General features: G+C 41.7%; 1 long non-coding RNA gene across 1 annotated transcript in view; it reads right to left on the minus strand.

Annotated features, from left to right (window-relative positions):
- LOC148147655 (uncharacterized) overlaps positions 1-20,837 on the minus strand; it is a 112,905-nt gene extending 92,068 nt beyond the window's left edge. The window contains exons 1-2 of the long non-coding RNA XR_015759489.1: positions 20,767-20,837; positions 15,072-15,099 (exon numbers count right to left, since the gene is read on the minus strand). This is a non-coding gene — a long non-coding RNA (uncharacterized LOC148147655). The remainder of the gene's footprint in view (positions 1-15,071; positions 15,100-20,766) is intronic.
- Between the last annotated feature and the right edge of the window lie 375 nt (positions 20,838-21,212).

The following is a 21,212-nucleotide window of genomic DNA, read 5'->3' on the forward strand; positions in this document are numbered from 1 at the left end:
TGGGGCTACTTTCCCTGGAGCTAAGGGGTGACGTTGTCGAGGTTTATAAAATCATGAGGAGCATGGATAGGGTAAATTGACAAGGTCTTTTCCCTGTGGTGAGGGAATCCAGAACAAGAGGACATAGGTTTAAGGTAAGAGGGGAAATATTTTTCACACAGAGGGTGATGCGTGTATGGAATGAGCTGCCACAGGAAGTGGTGAAGGCTCGTAGGATTACAACATTTAAAAGGCATCTGGATGGGTACATGAATAGGAAGGGTTTAGAGATATACGGTCCAAATGCTGGCAAATGCGACGAGACTTATTGAGGATATCTGATCGGCATGGACAAGTTGGACAAAAAAGTCTGTTTCTGTGCTGTATATCTCTATGACTCTATGATTCTAAGAGATTTTTCAACAGAAACTGGAAAGCTTTGCTGGATAACCAATTATTTCTTGTTTGAATACTTGGGCAGTTCCATCTTATATTTTGATTCTGCCTTAGCTCTATCACTGGTGAAATCCTCATCTGTTACCTCCAGATTCAACTATTCCTATTCTTGGCTGGTTTCCTCCCTTTCACGCTTTACAAACTGGAGCTCAGCCAGACAGAAACCCCGTGACCCATTCTATTAGAGTTCTCTGAGAAAAGATTGATAGTGGAATGCAGAACACAATGATGAAGTGTTGAGGGCTGCCAAGCCCCCATATGAATACCTACTACAATCACAAAGAGTTCATGAATGAGGTTGCTCCATGTATGCTGACCTTCTGATTGTAATTTAAATAAATGCTTGAGTCCTGCCACTTTTGATATGATTTCGAGAAATTGCAAGTTTGTTCTTTTAAAACTGTTTTTAAGAATAAATGTAGCCTTTGTACTTAGTCTTTAAATTAAGCATATTTTCTTCTATTTTCTTTTGTAGAAAAAAAATGCCTGTTTATTCTGCTGTCTGCCTCTCTAGTTCAAGGATAGGTCACATATATTTACATGTGGTTACTCTGACAAAGCTTTCTTTTTAGATCCAATGGGTACAATGGTAGGGCAAGCTATACGTTACATGGCCTTTGACAGAATGAAAGTGATTTAGCGTGTTTCACTGGGAACAGATGCATCTAACATAGGATGTAATATTCCACTGTGGTTGCACAGACCTGGACACCTGCATTCTGCTAATCCCCATTGCAGTCCAATACTAACTATCTCAATACTACTTATTGTTGTCCAACCTCATCCCTTATTCAATTAATGTATCACACATGCTAATGTGGACAGTTACATGCTCATTTAAACAAAACATCCTCCATGAAATGAGAGGAGAAAATGTTGAAGGAGCACAGTAAATGTTTGCCCGGTGACAGTTTCAGAAAGGCAGAGCTTGATTTTGAGATAATTCTTCTTATAATTTTATAATTGATCCATAGAGACCCCATTAAGTCTTGGTTTACATGGGTCTGCATTGTCCTTTCTGCTTTGGGCAAGGCATATTGAGTCTTTTCCTAACTTTCCTTCACTCTTCATTCTCTCACAGACCTTTGTCCCTGAAATGTGACTGAGCAAGGTTCAGGCTTAAAGCAGCAAGGAGACATTTGTGTATCCAGGCACAATGATTACAAGGCCCACCTTCGATCTCTGGGATATTAATCTCCCTAGCCCTCAACTTCACCCCCCCATCTCATGTCTCTCTTCTTGCTACTAAACCCTCTCCATGCCTCCCTCCTATCTCTATGCCTATCCACCACACCATGTCCATTTTATTACAGCTTGTCTCTTACATGCATCCCATTCATCTTCTATATTCACTGTCCTATATTCTTGATGTTCAGAACCAATGAGTCATTGGGAAATCTTTGAAGTTTCCTGGAACTGATAACAGAACCAGAGTGTTTGGGAACCTACACTGTCAAAACATATCAGCTTACAACCTCATAAAGCTGCCAATCAACCACACCTACCAATTAAAACTTGTTATAGTCCAACAGGTTTAATTAGAAGCACTAGCTTTTGGAGTGCCGCTCCTTCATCAGGTGGTTGTGGAGGACACAATTGTAAGACACAGAATTTACAGCAAAAACTCACAGTGTGATCTAACTTAAATTATACATTGAAAACTACCTTGTTTGTTGAGTCTTTCATCTGTTAGAATACCATGATAGTTTCACTTATTTCATGTGTAAATCACAAAAATGTTTTAAAAGTTACATTCTCAGGTTAACTGTAACAATTGGTGTCAGCTCAGATAATATGTTGAAGGTGTTAGCCCCCTGTGTTCTCTGTCTGTTCCATAATGTTTAGATTGATTCTAATCTAAAAAGTGATTGAACAGAGTCTTAGATGGTTTCATGCAGCTTTTGAGCAAAGTACAATGTAACTCTGCAAGTACAAATTCACCCAACAAACGTATATGTATATATGTGCATGTGGGATTTTTTTTTGTGTGTGTGTGTGAGAGAGAGAGTGGAGATGTGTGTGTGTACGTAAGTGTAGAGTGTCTTAAGTCTGTGAGAGGGTGCATGTGTGAGTGTGGGATTGTGTGTGTCTGGAGTGGGGGTGCTGTGAGTGCCTGTAAGAGAGAGTGTATACGTGTGTGTGAGTGTAAAGAGGTCTAAGTCTTTGAGAGGATGCATGTGAGAGTGTGAGAGCGTGTGTGTCTGTAGGAGTGTGTGTGTGTGTGTCTGTGTGCGTGTCTGTGTATACGTGTGTCTGTGTGTATAGGAGTGTCTGTGTGTATCTGTGTATAGTGCAATAGTGGTCACCTGTAGTGTGACATGAATCCAAGATCCAGGTTGAGGTCCTCCCTATGGGTACCCAACCGGGACCTTGGGTTCATGTCACACTACAGGTGACCACCATTGCACTATACACACACAGTCACTCCTACAGACACACATGCTCCCACACTCACACATGCATTCTCTCACAGACTTTGAGCACTTTACACTCACACACACATATACACCCTCTCTCACACTCACAACCCTCACCCCAGACAGACACACACACACACACACACAAACCCACATGCACGCATATACATGTACTTGCAGAGTTACATCGTACATTGCTCAAAACCTGTATGAAACCATGTAAGACTCTGTTAACTCACTTTTTAGGTTAGAATCAGTCTAAACATTATGGCACAGACAGGGAACACAGGGGGCTAACACTTTCAACATATTATGTGGCTGACACCAATTGTTACAGTTAACCTGAGAATGTAACTTTATAAAAAAAAAGTTTTGTGATTTACATATGAAAGAAGTGAATTTATCATGGTATTCTAACAGATGAGAGACTTAACAAACAACCAAGGTATTTTTCAATGTATAATTTCAGTTACATCACAATGTAAGCTTTTGCTATAAATTCTGTGTCTTACAATTGTGTTATTCACAACCACCTGATGAAGGAGCAGTGCTCCAAAAGCTAGTGCTTCCAATTAAACCTGTTGGACTATAACCTGGTGTTGTGTGATTTTTAATTTTGTACACCCCAGTCCAACACCGGCAGCTCCAAATCACACCTACCAATAGCATCAACATCAAGAGCTTTTTGATCTGTACATCCTTGTTTACTATAATCTGCCTGTACTGCTCGTAAACAAACCTTTTCACTGTTCTTCAGTAAATGTGACAACAAATAAACCAATCAATCAACCAATCAAACAATTTTGCCCACTTCACACTTCTTAATCAAATGTCAGTAAGCATGTAGGCATTGAAAAACCACATTAAAGAAAGAATAACATATTACGAGGTGATAAGGATGTCCATCAAACAAACATTACACTTCCTTGCAAGCTTTGGGCGGCACGGTGGCACAGTGGTTAGCACTGCTGCCTCGCAGCGCCAGAGACCCGGGTTCAATTCCCGCCTCAGGCAACTGACTGTGTGGAGTTTGCACGTTCTCCCCGTGTCTGCGTGGGTTTCCTCCGGGTGCTTCGGTTTCCTCCCACAACACAAAGATGTGCAGGTCAGGTGAATTGGCCATGCTAAATTGCCCGTAGTGTTAGGTAAGGGGTAAATGTAGGGGTATGGGTGGGTTGCGCTTCGGCGGGGCGGTGTGGACTTGTTGGGCCGAAGGGCCTGTTTCCACACTGTAAGTAATCTAATCTCTGTTAATAGACCCCTCTGCTATGTTAAAAACACTATCCATACTTGGAGCTAACATAAACATTCATGCTGAAGCCATTTACCAACCACATCTGCAAAAGAAGTTAGAACAGATGGTCAGAAAACTTTTTCCAAAAGGCCTCACTTTAAAATGCGCCATAATTGGAAATCAGCCTAACTCTTTCGAGAGATTCAGGCTGGTATAATTAAGGGATCTGGATATTTGAGTAAACGTCAGAAATGTTGGTCCGAAGACATGAAAATCTTTTCTTTAACTCCAATGTTTCCCAAACTTTTCCTATTTTGGGGTTTGAAAATTGTTGTGAGAAATATAAGAGTTGTGAGAACAGCGGTGGAAGGTAGTGTGGAAGAACTATGGGAGTGAGGGACAGGGGAGAGAAGATCTGTAGGAGTGTGAGGGAAGGGATGTGAGGTAAGTTGGAGCTCTGTGATGGCAACTGTGACCTTGGAGATCATCAGACTAAAATTTTAGCTTTCAACCCCACTCAGGGTCCCACACTCTACTTTAGGAATACCTGATCTACAAAGATGAGTGGAAAATGCTGACAACACTGTCAGAGTGATGAATTGAGAATCCACGTCAACCTTCAGGAGTTAATTATAGTCAACTGAAGGGAAGGAAATTAATGATAGTGATAAATAGAGCACATTTGATTGCAATCAATGTTCATTTGGAGGATGGTTCGCTTGGAGGATAAATACAAACTGATTAGTCCTGTTTTTGTGTCAAAATTTCTACGCAAATTTAGATGATAATGTCAGGAATTTCTAAAGAAACTCTACAAGTCAGGCAGCACTCTGTGCAGAGAAAACTGAGTCAACTTTTTAGTCCAGTAACCCTTCTTTTGAAGTGAGCAAAGAGATCATCAATGAACTGCACACCTCAGTTGATGAATGTTTAACCGATGTAAGTTGGAGCGTGATACAACTTGGTGAACAAGCAGCTATGACAAATTCAAGTCTGAGGTTCGATGCTGAGAAGAGGCATTCTGAAGCTGTAGATTTGACTTCCTTATCTTTGCAGAAAGAATCCTCAGTAATTGTGACAGTCATCATGCCAAGCCAGAAGCAATCCTTAATAAGCAGAACTGTGGAAGTGAGCATGCTAGTTTCATCATAATGTAATTGCTGAGGGTGAATGACAGTCCAAACCAATCAATGTGTTGAAGTAAAACAATGATATGCTTGAGAACAAATCTATCAGGAGGATGAGAATAAAATCTGTTAACACAGATTTAAAATGTGGAACATAAAACTCATTGGAAGCAACCACTGAGAAAATGATGAAAGGAAGAAATTGCCCGTTACATCAGGAAAGACATCCTCTGTAAAGTGAATACAAGATGTTAAAGGTCCTCCAGTTTAAAGTGACCAAGCTCAGGCTGTCATCAAGAGAATCAAAGTCTATAGTGGTCCACACAGCACGCTACCAGTCTTTCAAGTCTGAAAAGCACAGGGGCTGGGAGAATAATGAACTTCCAGATCACCTGAATTTGTAAAGTCAGAAGTTCAGTGGAGGGTGGGATAGTAGTGACTTTAGGTATAAATTATGTAATTAATAAATGTATCGTGTGATAATTAAAAAAAAGGTTTGGTGCGATGTTCTAATGGATGTGAAAGTGGTAATACTGACTGTCATAAGTAACATCCACCATTATGAGGTCAAACTGACTTGTGGTGCTTCACAGCTTAGCATCTTGAAGGAGTGAGAATTGACAACTGGTCCTCCTCAAAGTCTCTATAATGATTTCTATCATATCAAAGCAAGTCATAACTAGTTGCTAATAGCAATAAACTCTATCTTGTTAACCACAAGAAACTCTTCTAATTAAATCAGGAAGTGTTTTATTTTTCTATTACATGAAACAACACGGGTACTGTAGTTTTCCACTGTTAAAGAGATGGGTGGTAGTGATTGTCATTATAAGCAGTAGTTCATACATCAAATATCTGCAGTATGGAAGCAGGCCACTCAGTCCATCAATTCCATACCAATCCTCCGAAAGGCATCCCACCCAGACCCACCCACACATTTCCCTTGGCTAACCCACCTAGCCTGCACATGTCTGGGCACTACAGGAAATTTAGCTTGGCCAATCCACCTCACCTGCACATCTTTGGACTGAACCTCAAGATCCATCTAAACATCAATGCTGTTCACGGTCCTGCCGTTAACTGTATACTTTTCCTTAATATTTCCCAAAATGTAGCAGCTCAACTTAACCAGATTAAACTCCCTCAGCCATTTCTTCACCCATATCTTCAACTAATCTATATTCCACTGTATCCTTTGACAAACTTCTACACTATCCATAACTCCACCGATCTTTATATTGTCTGCTAACTTACATGTACATTTTAATTTAAGCCATTTATATATATCACAAACAGCAGAGGGGCCAGTACAGATCTCTGTGGAACACCATTAATCACAGACCTCCAACCTGAAAAACACCCTTCCACCATTACCCTCTGTCTTCTATGGGCAAGCCAATTCTGAATCCACGCAGACATGTCACCATGGATCCCATGCATCTTAATCTTCTGGATGAACCTACCATGAGGGACCTTGTCGAAAGCCTTACTATAATTCATGCAAACGACATCCACTACTCTACCCTCATTGATCACCTTTGTCACCTCCCCGAAAACTTCAATCAAGTTAGTAAGACAAGACCTGTCCTACACAAAGCCATGCTGATTGTTCCTAATTACGCTATGCTTTTCCAAATGCCAGAAGAATTCTCTCCAATAGCTTCCCAACCACCGATGTGAGATTCACCTGTCTATCGTTTCCTGGATTATCCCTATTTCCCTTCTTGAACAGAGGAACAACATTAGCTACTTGCCAATACTCCAGTATCTCTCCATTGGCTAGCGAGAATACAAAGATCTTGGTTAAGGCCCCAGCAATCTCTTCTCTTGCCTCTCTCTATAACCCAGTGTCGATACCTTCATGCCCCAGGAATCAATCCACCTTAATATGCTTCAGGAAACCCATCACCACTTCTTCCTTAATCTCAAAATGCCCTAGCACATTAATATGCTCCACACAAATCTCACTTTCCTCCATATCCTTTTCCTGGGTGAATACAGATACAAAGTACTCATTAAGGATCTCACCTACATCCTCTGCCTCCAAGCACCAGTTCCCTTCTTTATCCTTGAATGGCCCTACCTCCCCCCTATTTATCCTCTTGTTTTTAATGTATCTATAAGATGCCTTGGATTCTCTTTAACCCTACATGCAAAGGTCATTTCATGGCCCATTCTTGCTCTCCTAATTCTCTGCTTGAGTACTTACCTACTTTCTTTATATTCCTCATGGCCGAGTCCGAGTTTAGCTTCCTAAACCTTGCAAATGCTTCTTATTTCCCTTTTGACTAAATTTACAACCTCACTTATTATCCAAGGGTCCCTTAATTTGCCATCCTTGTTGTTCTTCCTTACTGGAACATGCTAGTCCTTAACTCTCATCAGCAGGCCTTTAAACAATTCCCACATGATAAATGTGGACTTGTGTGATGATAACTCCAACCAATTAACACTCCCTAGTTCCTGCCGAATACTGACGTGATTTGCTCTCCCGCAGTTTGGTACCTTGCCACATGGTCCTGAATTATCCTTGTTTGTAGGTATCTTAAAACTTAAGGAGTTATGATCACTGTTTCCAAAATGCTCTCGGGCTGAAAGGTCAATCACTTGGCTCATTAGCCAATACAAGGATCAGTATCGCCCTCCTCCATTTAGACTATCCACGCATTGTTTCAAGAAATCCTCTTGGCACATGACAGGTCCTGCCCCATTTAAGACTCTTGCTCTAAAGGAGATCCAGTCAATATAGGAGATGGCATGGTGGCTTAGTGGTTAGCACTGCTGCCTCACAGGGACGTGGGTTCAATTCCCACCTCAAGCAACTGTTTGTGTGGAGCTTGCACGTTCTCCCTATGTCTGCGTGCGTTTCCTCCCACAATGCAAAGATGTGGGTCAGGTGAATTGGCCATGTTAAATTGCCCATAGTGTTAGGTGCATTAGTCAGGAGTAAGTGTAACGTATGGGAATGGATCTGGGTGGGTTACTCTTTGGAGAGGTGGTGTGGACTTGTTGGGCCGAAAGGCCTGTTTCCACACTGTAGGGAATCTAATCATCTAAAAATTGAAGTCACCCACTAGGACAACTGTTTTTATTGCACCTTTCCATAATTAGCCTTCATATTTGTTCTTCAATGTCTTGATGGCTGTTGGGGGCCTATGGTATAATCCTATTAGAGTAATTGCACTCATCTTATTTTTGAGCTCCACCCATAATGCCTCAGTGGACATGCCCTCCAGTGTGTCCTTTCTGAGTGCGGATGTAACATTCTCCCTGACTGGTAATGAAATTCCTCCACCTCTTTTATCTTCCTCTCCAACTCGTCTGAAGAAATGAAACCCTGGAACATTGAGCAGCCAGTCCTGTCTCTCCCTCATCAAAGTCTCTGTAATAGCCATAGTCCTATGTACTGATCTAGGCTCTAACTTCATCTGCCTCACCTATACTACTCCTCGCATTGAAATAAATACACTTCAGCCCATTAGTACGATTGTGTTCATTCACCTGTCTCTACCTGTCCATTTTTTCTGATTTACTAGTCCTAACGTCTACCTTCCACTCAATCCCTCCACTTACGGACATGCTGATGTGGTTCCCAGCCCCCTTCCACTCTCAACCATCCTGAGTAGCATTAGCAAACCTTCCTGTGAGGAAATTGGTTACCCCCCAATTTAGGCGCAACCTGTCCCTTTTGTACAGATCACTTTTGCCCCAGAAGAGGTCCAAATGAGCCAATAATCTGAAACGTTGCCACCTGCACCAGTTCCTTAGCCACACATTCATCTGTCCTACCTTTCTATTCCTTGCCTCACTAGCATGTGGTACTGGCAATAACTCAGATCTTCCAACTCCTATACTCAATGCATTGACCAATACAGGCAAGTGTACCAAATGTTTTCACTACGCTGTCTACCTGCGAGTCCACTTTCAAGGAACAATGAACCTGCGCTCCAAGGTCTCTTTGTTCGGCAACACTCGGTAGATCTTCCCATTAAGTGTATAAGTCCTTCCCTGATTTGCCTTTTCAGAATGTAACACCTTACATTTATCTAAATTAAACTCCATCTGCCACTCCTTGGCCTACTTGGCCATCTGATCAATGCTCCATTGTACTCTTATTTAATCTTCTTCGCTGTCCACACCACTACATCATGAATTTTGGTATCATCTACAAACTTACTAACAATACCTCCTATGTCACATCCAAATCATTTACATAATTGATACAAAGCAGTGGACCCAGCACCGATCCTAGTGGCATACCGCTGGTCACAGGCCTCCAGTCTAAAAAGGAACCTTCCACCACCACCCTCTGTCTCCTACCTTCAAGCCAATTTTGTATCCAAATGTTTAACTCTTCCTGTATTCCATGTCATCTAACCAGTTCCCTATGCAGAACCTTGTTGAATGCTTTACTGAGCCCAGAAAGGCAACATCTGTCATTGTGCCTTCATCAATCTTCTTCATCACTTCTTCAAAAACTCAATGAATGTGAGCCAGGGGTTTCATTTTATGAGACAGTTTAGGAGTTGCCTGGGAATACTGTAGATTAAACACCCAAACTATTTCTGCCTGGCAATCTGTCACCTTTTGTCCATGCCAAACAATTCTATTCACTAGCTGTCAATTCAATCCATTTCTTTGGCCAGACTCTGAGACTGAACCAGACCATTTGTAACTATGGCATCCTATTTCAGCATGAGCCGAAGTTCTGGTGCCATGTACCTGCCATTTTCCACTTGCTTCGATCTCTGTTACATTGCCTATCTCAGCTCATCTACTGCTGTCGTGAATAAGTTTGAGTTTTTTGAACATTGCTAAAGTAGCCTTCAGCCAGAACATGGTGAGTTTTACATCATGATCCTAATCTGTGCTTTATAGATTCTTAAAATGGGTCAGGAGATTAACCACATGGTTCATGCCATACTCTCATAATCATTGTTTGTATAATTTAGAACAACTTTAAGTATAAGTTAGATAGTTGACAGAAAGAAGTCCTGTTACATTTCTAATTTTTCATGCCAACTAGGAAGGCATGTGAGACCAAGTCATAATGGGTTTAGCACTTGGGCAGAGTGAGCATTCATGTTCAGGGTAAATCATTACCTTAGAAAAGGAGAGAATTCTTAGAAAACAAAAGATTGCCCTATCAACAGCCATGCAAAATTGCTAATAAAACTTCACTCTTATCAATAATTAACTTTCAGAAATACTGGGTGGAATCTCCCCAGTCACTGAACGAATAGACAGTTGGGAAAGCAAGGTGAGATTAGCAGAAATTAGATTCATAACATCAAGAGGTAAAAGTCTGAATCTCCAACAGATTTTGAATGGCCAGATAAGAACCTCACTACTGAGTGGCGAGAGATCTCTTTGCATTTATTTGCATGCATTAGCATGCCATTATTACCTAAACTCATTCCATTGATGTGCAGTTTCCCACCCACTAGACAGAATTAGACTGTGAAAACACCCAACATAGAAATCAGACTAAGTATCAGGTAACTCCATTTGCCATGTGCTCCTCTAGGCTCCAGTGTACTCAGCAGTCACCAGTATCTCAGGCAACATTCTGTGGATAGCTTCAGTCTGAAGCCCCACTGCTCCCTCCTCCCCAACCCACTGAATGTTAATTCTGTGGGGTTTTTGATCACAGTTACCTAACATAGGCTGCCAATAAATTAGAGCAACTTTTGAATAATTTATTCAGTTTCTTAAGAAGCAGCAGTTCAGATATAATACATTAGTGAATTAGTAAGAATGCTTCACTGATCCCAAAGAGAATGAAGGAGTAGATGTAGGACACTCTCATGTCTCAGACATCTTGCAGTCTTTCATGGCTGTCTTTGGTGGGTTTGTCTTTCACTCGGGCTGATATAGGCAAACCCTCAGTCTTCCTCAAGAAGATGGTGATGATAGGTTATCTCAACTCGAAACATTAGATTAGATTAGATTCCCTACAGTGTGGAAACATGCCCTTCTACCCAACCAGTCCACACCGACCCTCCAAAGAGTAACCCACCCAGACCCATTTCCCTCTGACTAATGCACCTAACACTATGGGCAATTTAGCATGGCCAATTCACCTGACCTGCACATCTTTGGACATTAGCTTGCTCTGTCTCCACGGATGCTGCCTGACCCATTGTGATTTCCATCATTTTTTTGTTTTGCGTACAGGTTCCAGATCTGCAGTAATTTGCTCCTAAAATGTGACCCATCTGCCTGCTCTTGCTCAGAGCCATCTCTCACCACTTATCTCTGTTGACATGGAATACTTTTGGGCCAAGTCTGCTATCAATCACTTGTCTGAACCCTCTTGGCCAATGACCATGGGCAGCACTCATGATGTCACGATGACAGTTGTCCCCTGGCCTGACTCCATTTGAAGATTAGCTTTCATTCCTTCTAAGAATAAATGTTTCCTAGCTCCAAAAACATTGCCTTGAAAATAGAGTAGTGTAGCACCTTATAAATTATTTGTTTATGTTAGTGGAAGGCTAGTCACTAATGTGATACAATTAACTTATCTCTCATGATACACAGGAAGTACCAAATATGGAATGCTGAGTGACACAGGTTTAAGGGAGAAGCCCAATTTCCAACAGGAGGTTCACATTGACCATATACCAGCCTTAGCACATCTTCTGGCCCACTTACAGTATAGTTCTGCACTTCAAAGCTGCACTTTGCCGTACACTGGCACCCATCTTTGCAAACTTGTTGCCAGGACACTTTGCATGCAGGAATAAGCACCTCACTCATGGAAGGGACTAGGCTGCATCTTAGGGATCTTCACTTGTTCTCTTAGCACTCATTCACATTGCATCTGTCTTACCTTGCTTTCTTGTCTTACATTTTTTATGTTTGACCCCTTGATTTTTGTTTTGCCTTGCTGTTTAGTACAGGCACGTATCTAGGCAGCTTGTCATGGTTATCAATAGTTAGCAGTCAAGAGGGTACATGGTGCTTGACACCGAGCTATGTCAATCTCCACATCTACATCACATGTGCCAGCAGTATATGCAGGCAAATACCCTGCATGTGCTTCAACCAAATGGCCATGTCTCAAAGTCAAAGGTGTACTGTCCTCACTCAGGCCAAGGGAGGAGTTTTCAGTCAGGCACTGCTAACACAGTGAGTCAAGGACAACATCCAATATCAGCCAAGGATCTTGCACACAGTCATTTGGCCCTGGGTCCTCCAGGTTAGGGTTCTGTGTCAGTATACTCCAGGAAACGGTCACATTGAGTCCTGCCAGACCAGTGCATCCAGTCTGGTGAGTTGCAGTAAATCAGTTGAGGATCTGCACACAGAGCAGTGGGGGGTCTGGTCAGATATCAGTTGGAGCTGTCTGTTCAAGTCAGTCAGTGGTTTGGGATGTGGTTAGTCCTGAGGGTCAGCTCAAAGAAATTCAAAGGGGAGTTATCAGGGGCCAAAGGTGTGGTAAAGGGTATGGGAAGTCTTTTTTGGGAAATGGAAGCAGCATGGTGGGATGCAGTTGGGAAAATAACTGTGAAGTGGGGAAACACAACATGTAAGGAGAAAGGTGGCAGTACAATGGAGGGCATAGGCTACAATGGAAGAGGAGTGATTTATGGTCACAACCACACTAGCTTCAAAAGGAGGACAGTGTACCACGGTGATGCTGGAGGTTACACTGACCAGTGGGGAAGTGTAGACATGATTCTAATGTCAGATGAGGCTAAGATCAGGTAATCCATGTACCTTAGTTTTTAAAAAGCAATACATTAATGAATGTGCATTTGTATTTGTAATGAAGGGTCAGCTGTGCCAGCTAAATACCCTAAGAAATGTTTGTTTTTGGTGCCCGTCCCACTATGTGCATGGTAAAGGACAAAGGGCAACTCCTAGCTGGCAGCACTTGGCCTGATGCCCAGTTGAGCTTCAATAATGATGCTGGTGCCAGGAATCCAGAAATTCCCTGGCAATTGTCCTTCATTGCTAGAGGAATAGAGTGTAAAAATAGAGAGGTTATGCTACAGCTGTACAGGGTGCTGGTGAGTCCACATCTGGTGTACTGTGTACAGTTTTGGTCTTCTTACTTGAGAAAGAATGTACTGGCATGGGGGGGAGGGTGCAGAGAGGTTGATTCCGGAGTTGAGAGGGTTGGCTTATGGGGATAGTATAGACTGGGAACATACTCATTGGAATTTAGAAGAATGAGGGGAAGATCTTATAGAAACATAAGATTATGAAGGGAATAGATAAGATAGAAGCAGGGAGGTTGCTTCAATTGGAGGTGAAACTAGAACTAAAGGCCATAGCCTCAAAATAAGGGGAAGTAAATTTAGGACAGAGTTGAAGAGGAACTTCTTCACCCAAAGGGTTATGAATCGGTGGATTCCCATGCCCAGTGAGGCTACCTGGTTGAAGATTTTTAAGGTAAAGATAGATTTTTGAACAGTAAAGGATTTAAGGGTTGTGGTGAGCAGATGGGTAAGTGAAGCTGGGTCCACAAAAAGATCAGTCATGATCTTACGGAATGGTGGATCAGGCTTAATGGGCCAGATGATCTACTCCTGCTCCTCCTATCCCATATGTTCATATGGAATGCCAAGTAATGTTGCCTCTGGCATGAAGAAGGGCATGGCAACTGGGGCTTGCAGTGATGAGATGAATTTCAGACAATAGGTAAGTCTTGCTAAGGCTCATGGAGAGAAACTCTCCAGAAAACTCACCAAAATTTACTCTTAGCCAATTTCTGTTCAAATTCAGCCCACTGATATGATATAGCTTTATGGGGCACAGTGTGGGATTGCCATGGCAACACGCAAAAGCCAATGATTTCAGTGACATCAGCCCTAAGCTCTGGGATTTGAAACTAGGAACAAGCACACTCGCCCCTTTGAGCCTGATCTGGCATTCAATAAGATCCTGGTTGATCTGCTTTTAGCTTCACCTCTGCATTTATGCCCACCCTCAATAACCCTTCACTCCTAGTAATCAGCAATCTATCTACCTTCCCCTGAAAACTATTTAAAGATTCTGCATCCTATGCCTTCTGAGGAAGGAAATTCTAAAGACCCACACCTTCTGAGAGAACATTTTTTCCTAATCTCCATTTTAAGTGGACATCCCTTATTTTTAAAGTCTAGATTCTACCCAAAAAGCAAACATCCTTTCCACATCCACTTGGTCAAGTCCTCCCAGGATTTTATGTAGTTCAATTCAGTCACCTCTGACCTCTTCTATACTCCAGACAATATAGACCTAACCTGTCTAGCCTTTCCTCGTAAGGCAATCCATTCATTCCAAGTATTAGTCGAGTAAATCTTCTCTGAACTACTTCTAACACATTAAAATACTTCCATTCTCTCCATTAATCTCTTCACCTCTTTTTCCTCTTCTAAGACGTTCCTTAAAGTATGAAGGGTCACCAGAACACAAGTTATTTTTGCCAAAAAATTGTGAGATTATGCCTCGATTAACTCATAGGTGAAAAGAAAGAGCAAAGTCACAGCCTAAACATTTTCCTAAAGTGAGTATATGTGTGGGATGTTGGGCACAACAAATCTTCACAACTCTCTTCTGCTGTAGATAAACTGGTTTAAAAGGAAATGGTAAGGAGCAGGAAGCAGGTTAACTCCCTCACTCTCAGCTTATCCAGTGTACTCACAACAAGTGTTCCTGAGGAACACTATTCAACTTCTCTTCTTTTCCACTCTTGAATTGCCACTCCAGACTGGAACTCCCTTTGAATAAATGCCAAATGGCTCCCCGAATATCTCGAAAAGACCAATTAGAGGACTTTTGACTGCACACATTTACAGTCAGGACATATCTTTATTCAATAAAACAAAGAATGATGGATGTGAAACAAGCAAAAACAGAAATTACCTGAGAAACTCAGCTGATCTGGCAGCATCTATGAAGAGAAAACAGTGTTAACATTTTTAGAATCCAACGACCTTTCTTAATGACCTCTCCTAATTTCCTCTACATTGGGGAAATGAACCGCAGACTGGGTGAATGCTTTGTGGAACACTGACTTCTGTCTGTAAAAATGATTCCCAAACTTCCAGCTGCCTGCCACTTCAACACACCGCCGAGTTCCCTGGCCAACGTCTCGGTTTCAGGCCTGCAGCAATGCTCCAACAAGGCTTGAGACAAGCTGAAAGAACATCACCTCATCTTCCATTTCAGGACCTTACAGTCTTAGGGGTTCAACATCAAGTTTAATAATTTTAGAACATGACCACCTCCTTTTACGTCTACTACTTACCCTCACAACCCCAGGTCCTATCGCGAAATGAGCTCCTTTCTACACAGCCTTCTTCCCTGGCTTACTATCAACAATCCGTTTGTCTGCCCACTATTTGCTCTTGCTCTCTCCTGGACTCCATCTCCTCTTATCCCTCCCAATCCACATCATCAGTGTAAAAACCGCTTTTCTCTAGTTTCTACCAGAGTCTGAAGAGGAGACACTGGATACAAAACACTAATTCAGTTTTTGTTCTTCAAAGATGTTGTCAGACCCCTGCTGTGTTTCTCCAGTAATTTGTGTTTTTGTCTGCTTCTGATCTCTAACATCCCCAGTTCTTTGTTTTATTCCCTCTTAACCACTTTTCACATCTCCCCTCTCCCCTGCCCCACCATCAGAACGTAAATAAACATCACAGCAATGTGACAAGAATTAATTTTGATTTATGATATGGAAATACAGCTTCTGAAATAATTGCCATTCATAGAAAATCAAAGCAATGAACTGAAAAAGGTGAAATGTGAAGAAAGCACACTTTGAATTGAATTAACTTGCTAATAAATTCACTGTGACACATCAGGCTCAATGATAAAAAACGAATGTCTTTAATGAAAAATTACCTTCTCTTTACAAGCAAAAGGATTACTGTTTTTTTAAACCAGACCCCTTTTCGAGATAACGTCTATTCCAGTAGTCATCACAGTCAGAATATATTCAAAGGTAGAAATCAAAGTCTATTCTCTAAAGAAGGAAATAATCCTGTTCCTGGTCATTAATAATAAACCACCGTGACACAGGGGCTCTTTGTACAGCCGCTGACTGGAATCTCAAGTCGAATCAATACATGTGCTTCCAACAGAGAAGCACCAGGCTTAAAATAAATTCATATCCTCCTCTTAACATTCTTGTCAAGAGTATTAGAAGAGATTAGAGAACTACAGCTTGTGGCCCACAATACAGTCTATGGAACCTTAATCTTACTAATTGAAGACATAGAGGTTTTACATCACGCTTTTCTTAATACATTAACCCAACCAAAAAAGTTACTTTATTGGCTACATAGGCAGTTAGTGGATTCTAATTAATTACATTGAAAGCCCTTGCTAAATGCACTTCTTTCCTTTACTAGCTGAACAGATCATTGGTCATGACAAATCTTTGAACAGCTTCACGAGTAATTTAAAAGGCTGCCTTTCGGTCTCACCACTGTTGGTTAATATTTTGTAAAAACAAATTGATGATAAATATTCATTTACAAACTTTTATAAATATATCTCAGCTCCAGGACATCCCTACAGGAGTTACTCAGAATTAGAATTTGCTTTTACTGTCACGTGTACTCAAGTATAGGAATAAATGAGTACAGTGAAAAGTATACAAAGTTGTCATTCCTCAGGGTCATGTCTGGGCCCAACCATCTTCATTTGCTTCATCAATGGGAGCTTCGCTCCATCAGAAGGTCAGATATGGGGGTGCTTGCCGATGATTGCACAATGTTCAGCATCACTCACGACCCCTCACATGCTGAAGCAGCCCATGTGCAATGGGATCTGTGCAATATCCAGGCTTGGGCTGACAAGTGACAAATAACATTTGAACCACACAAATGCCAGGCAATGACTGTCTCCAATACGAAACAATCTAACCACCACCTCTTGACATTCAATGGTGTTACCACCACTGCAGCCTCCACTATCAACATCCTAGGGGGTTACCATTGATCAGAAACTCAACTGGAGTCACCACATAGAGTCATAGAGTCATAGAGATGTACAGCATGGAAACAGACACTTCGGTCCAACTCATCCATGCGGACCAGGTATCCCAACCCAATCCAGTCCCACCTGCCAGTAACCGGCCCATATCCCTCCAAACCCTTCTTATTCATATACCCATCCAAATGCCTCTTAAATGTTGCAATTGTACCAGCCTCCACTACATCCTCTGGCAGCTCATTCCATACACGTACTACCCTCTGCGTGAAAAAATCGCCCCTTAGGTCTCTTTTATATCTTTCCCCTCTCACCCTAAGCCTATGCCCTCTAGTTCTGGACTCCTCGACACCAGGGAAAAGACTTTGTCTATTTATCCTAACCATGCCCCTCACAATTTTGTAAACCTCTATAAAGTCACCCCTCAGCCTCCGACTCTCCAGGGAAAACAGCCCCAGCCTTTTCAGCCTCTCCCTGTAGCTTAGATCCTCCAACCCTGGCAACATCCTTGTAAATCTTTTCTGAACCCTTTCAAGTTTCACAACATCTTTCCGATAGGAAGGAGACCAGAATTGCATGCAATATTCCAACAGTGGCCTAACCAATGTCCTGTACAACCGCAACATGACCTCCCAACTCCTGTACTCAATACTCTGACCAAACGCCTTCTTCATTATCCTATCTACTTGCGACTCCACTTTCAAGATGCTATGAACCTGCACTCCAAGGTGTCTTTGTTCGGCAACACTCCCTAGGACCTTACCATTAAGTGTATATGTCCTGCTAAGACTTGCTTTCCCAAAATGCAGCACCTCGCATTTATCTGAATTAAACTCCATCTGCCACTTCTCAGCCCATTAGCTTGTCTGGTCCAGATCCTGTTGTAATCTGAGGTAACCCTCTTTGCTGTCCACTACACCTCCAATTTTGGTGTCATCTGCAAACTTACTAACTGTACCTCTTATGCTCGCATGCAAATCATTTACGTAAATGACAAAAAGTAGAGGGCCCAGCACTGATCCTTGTGGCACTCCACTGGTCACAGGCCTCCAGTCTGAAAAACAACCTTCCACCACCACCCTCTGTCTGCTACCTTTGAGCCTGTTCTGTATCCAAATGGCTAGTTCTCCCTGTATTCCATGAGATCTAACCTTGCTAATCAGTCTCCCATGGGGAACCTTGTCGAACACCTTACTGAAGTCCATATAGAACACATCTACTGCTCTGCCCTCATCAACCTTCTTTGTTACTTCTTCAAAAAACTCAATCATGTTTGTGAGACATGATTTCCCACGCACAAAGCCATGTTGACTACCCCTAATTAGTCCTTGCCTTTCCAAATGCATGTACATCCGATCTCTCAGGATTCCCTCCAACAACCTGCTCACCACCGAGGTCAGGCTCACCGGTCTATAGTTCCCTGGCTTGTCTTTACCGTCCTTCACATGAATATAGTGGCTCCAAAAGCAGGTCAGAATCTAGGAATACTGTGGTGAGTAACTCACCTCCTGATTCTCCAAAGCCTGTCCACCATCTACAAGGTACAAGTCAGGAGTATATGGGCTACTCCCCACATACCTAAATGGTGCAGTTCCAACATCACTTAAGAAGCTTGACACCATCCAGGACAAAGCAGTCCTCTTGATTGGCATCACATTCACAAGCATCCATTCCCTCCACCACTGATGCTCAGTAGCAGCAGTATACACTATCAACAAGATACCCTGCAGAAATTCTCAAAGATTATTAGACAGCACTTTCCAAACCTATAACCACTTTAATCTAGTATGTCATGGGCAGTAGATACATGGGAACACCACTACCAGCAAATTCGCCTTCAAGCCACTTACCATCCTTCTTTGGCAATATATTGTTGTTTCTTCATGTTGCTGGGTCAAAATCCTAGAGTTGACTCCCTAAGTGCATTGTGGTTCAACATACAGTATATGGACTGCAGCGGTTCTGGAAGGCAGCTTATTACCACCTTCTCGAGGGCAACTAGAGATGAGCAATAAATGCCAGCCTCGCCAGCAAGACTCTCAACTGATGAGTAAATGTTTTTAAAAAATCAACATAGAGCTAGATTCTGCTTTTCTGGCTACACGTTTATTCAAAACTTGAGCAGATTGAGAACATAACTGTGGTTACTCAACCATCCACAACCCAGTCTTGATCCCCAAGTGGTGTGTGGTACATCAGAAAAGACAACAGTTTATCACTGTCTGTCTCTTACTCTAGATGGAAAGCAGGGCAAAGTTAACTGTATGTTATAGTAAATTCATGATAATGTTTTCTGCAAATATAACTTGCACATTGAACAATACTCTCGCATTATTGAAGATAATCTAATCCTTTGAGATTGCTGTCCTGCTGCAGTGTTTTTAGTTATAATTTCCTCATATTAATTAACTATCCTGAATTACATTATCAGGGCAGATTTCCAGGAAAAGTGCAATGTTTGTAAATTTTCTGAAGTTTGAAACATTTCAGTACAGTATAATAGTAAACAACTTCTGAGAGTTCATTGAACAGACACTTGAAGCAGTCATAAAACAGAAGTTGCTGGAAAGGCTCAGCAGATCTGCCTACATCTGTGCAGAGAAATCAGAGTTAACGTTTCGGGTCCAATAACCCTTCCTCAGAACCCGTTTTGAGGAACAGTTAACAAACCTGAAATGTTAACTCGGATTTCTCTTCACAGATGCTGCCAAACCTGCAGAGCTTATGCAGCAACTTCTGTTTTGGTTTCTGCTTTACAGCATCTGCAGTTCTTTAAGTTTTTACATGAAGCAGTCAGATGGAAGTAACATTAACTAACATTCCCTGCATAGAAAAACTCTAATTTTCCTTTTGTGTTAAAAATAATTTCACATAAGAAATCTTCTGCTTTGTGGTTGCTGGACAGCATGATGCGTCACAATGAATTTATTAGCATATTAATTCCATTTTAATGTGTGCTTTCTTCACATCAAGCTTCACAATATATTACATTGATCTCACAAGAAGTGAATCTTAAAATTGATAACCACGAACTACTCACTGAGGTTTACTGAATGACAGGCTGCAATTTTGCATACAAGATCATATTCATTAAAATCCATATTCATTCTCTTTCGATTGTTAAACAATATGAACATCTTGTCAAAATTCATCTTCCCGTGACATCAGATGTAGATGCCAATTTACCAAAAACCATCAGTTGAAGAAGGCAGCAGCTTAGGGAAAGCTTTTGGGGAGACAAAGCAGCATCATTGATCTTCCAGACAACACAGCACAAATAGAGTACTGTATCAGACAAACCATACTGACCCAATAGGCAGACACAAAAGGTGATTATGAGGACAGTAATACTCAACAAATCTAATGCATTTCAATTGCAGTACTATTTCATTAAATTCAATTCTTCTATTATTTTGGAACCATTCTGAAATGATAATAGCATTGAGTCAGACATTAGGCATTAAACAGACCGTTTGTTCTCTTTTGCATCACCTAGGTAATGGAATGACCTTTCAGATGCTGTAGTAAAATTAAAATTCACAATCTTTAAAAGGGAGTGAACAGATACTTTTTAAAAAAAAACAAAAAAAAAGGTTTGGGAAGAGCACTAAGAGAATACCTTCATGGGTGGCACGGTGGCTCGGTGGTTAGCACTGCTGCCTCACAGCACCAGGGACCTAGGTTCGATTCCTGCCTCAGGTGCCTGTCTGTGTGGGGATTGCATGTTCTCCATGTGTCTGTGTGGGTATCTTCTGGGTGCTCTGGTTTCCTCCTACAGTTCAAAGATATGCAGATCAGGTTAATTGGCCATGCTGAAATGCCTATAGTGTTAGGTGCATTAGTTAGGGGAATGGGTCTGAGTGGGTTACTCTTTGAAGGGCGGGTGTGACTTGTTGGGCCAAAGCACCTTTTTCTATACTGTAGTGAATCTAATCTAACTTTCTTCAGGGAACCATGATGACCAATGATAGGCTAAATAACTTTCCTCTGCATGTGAAATTCTATAACATATCAGTAGCTTATGATTTATACAAAGATCGCCAGTTGCTGGGGAACATTCAGGCA

Source organism: Chiloscyllium plagiosum, unplaced genomic scaffold (genome assembly GCF_037043375.1).
Source record: "Chiloscyllium plagiosum isolate Xiang-an unplaced genomic scaffold, Cpla_swu_hap1 HiC_scaffold_15, whole genome shotgun sequence".
Classification (NCBI taxonomy): domain Eukaryota; kingdom Metazoa; phylum Chordata; class Chondrichthyes; order Orectolobiformes; family Hemiscylliidae; genus Chiloscyllium; species Chiloscyllium plagiosum.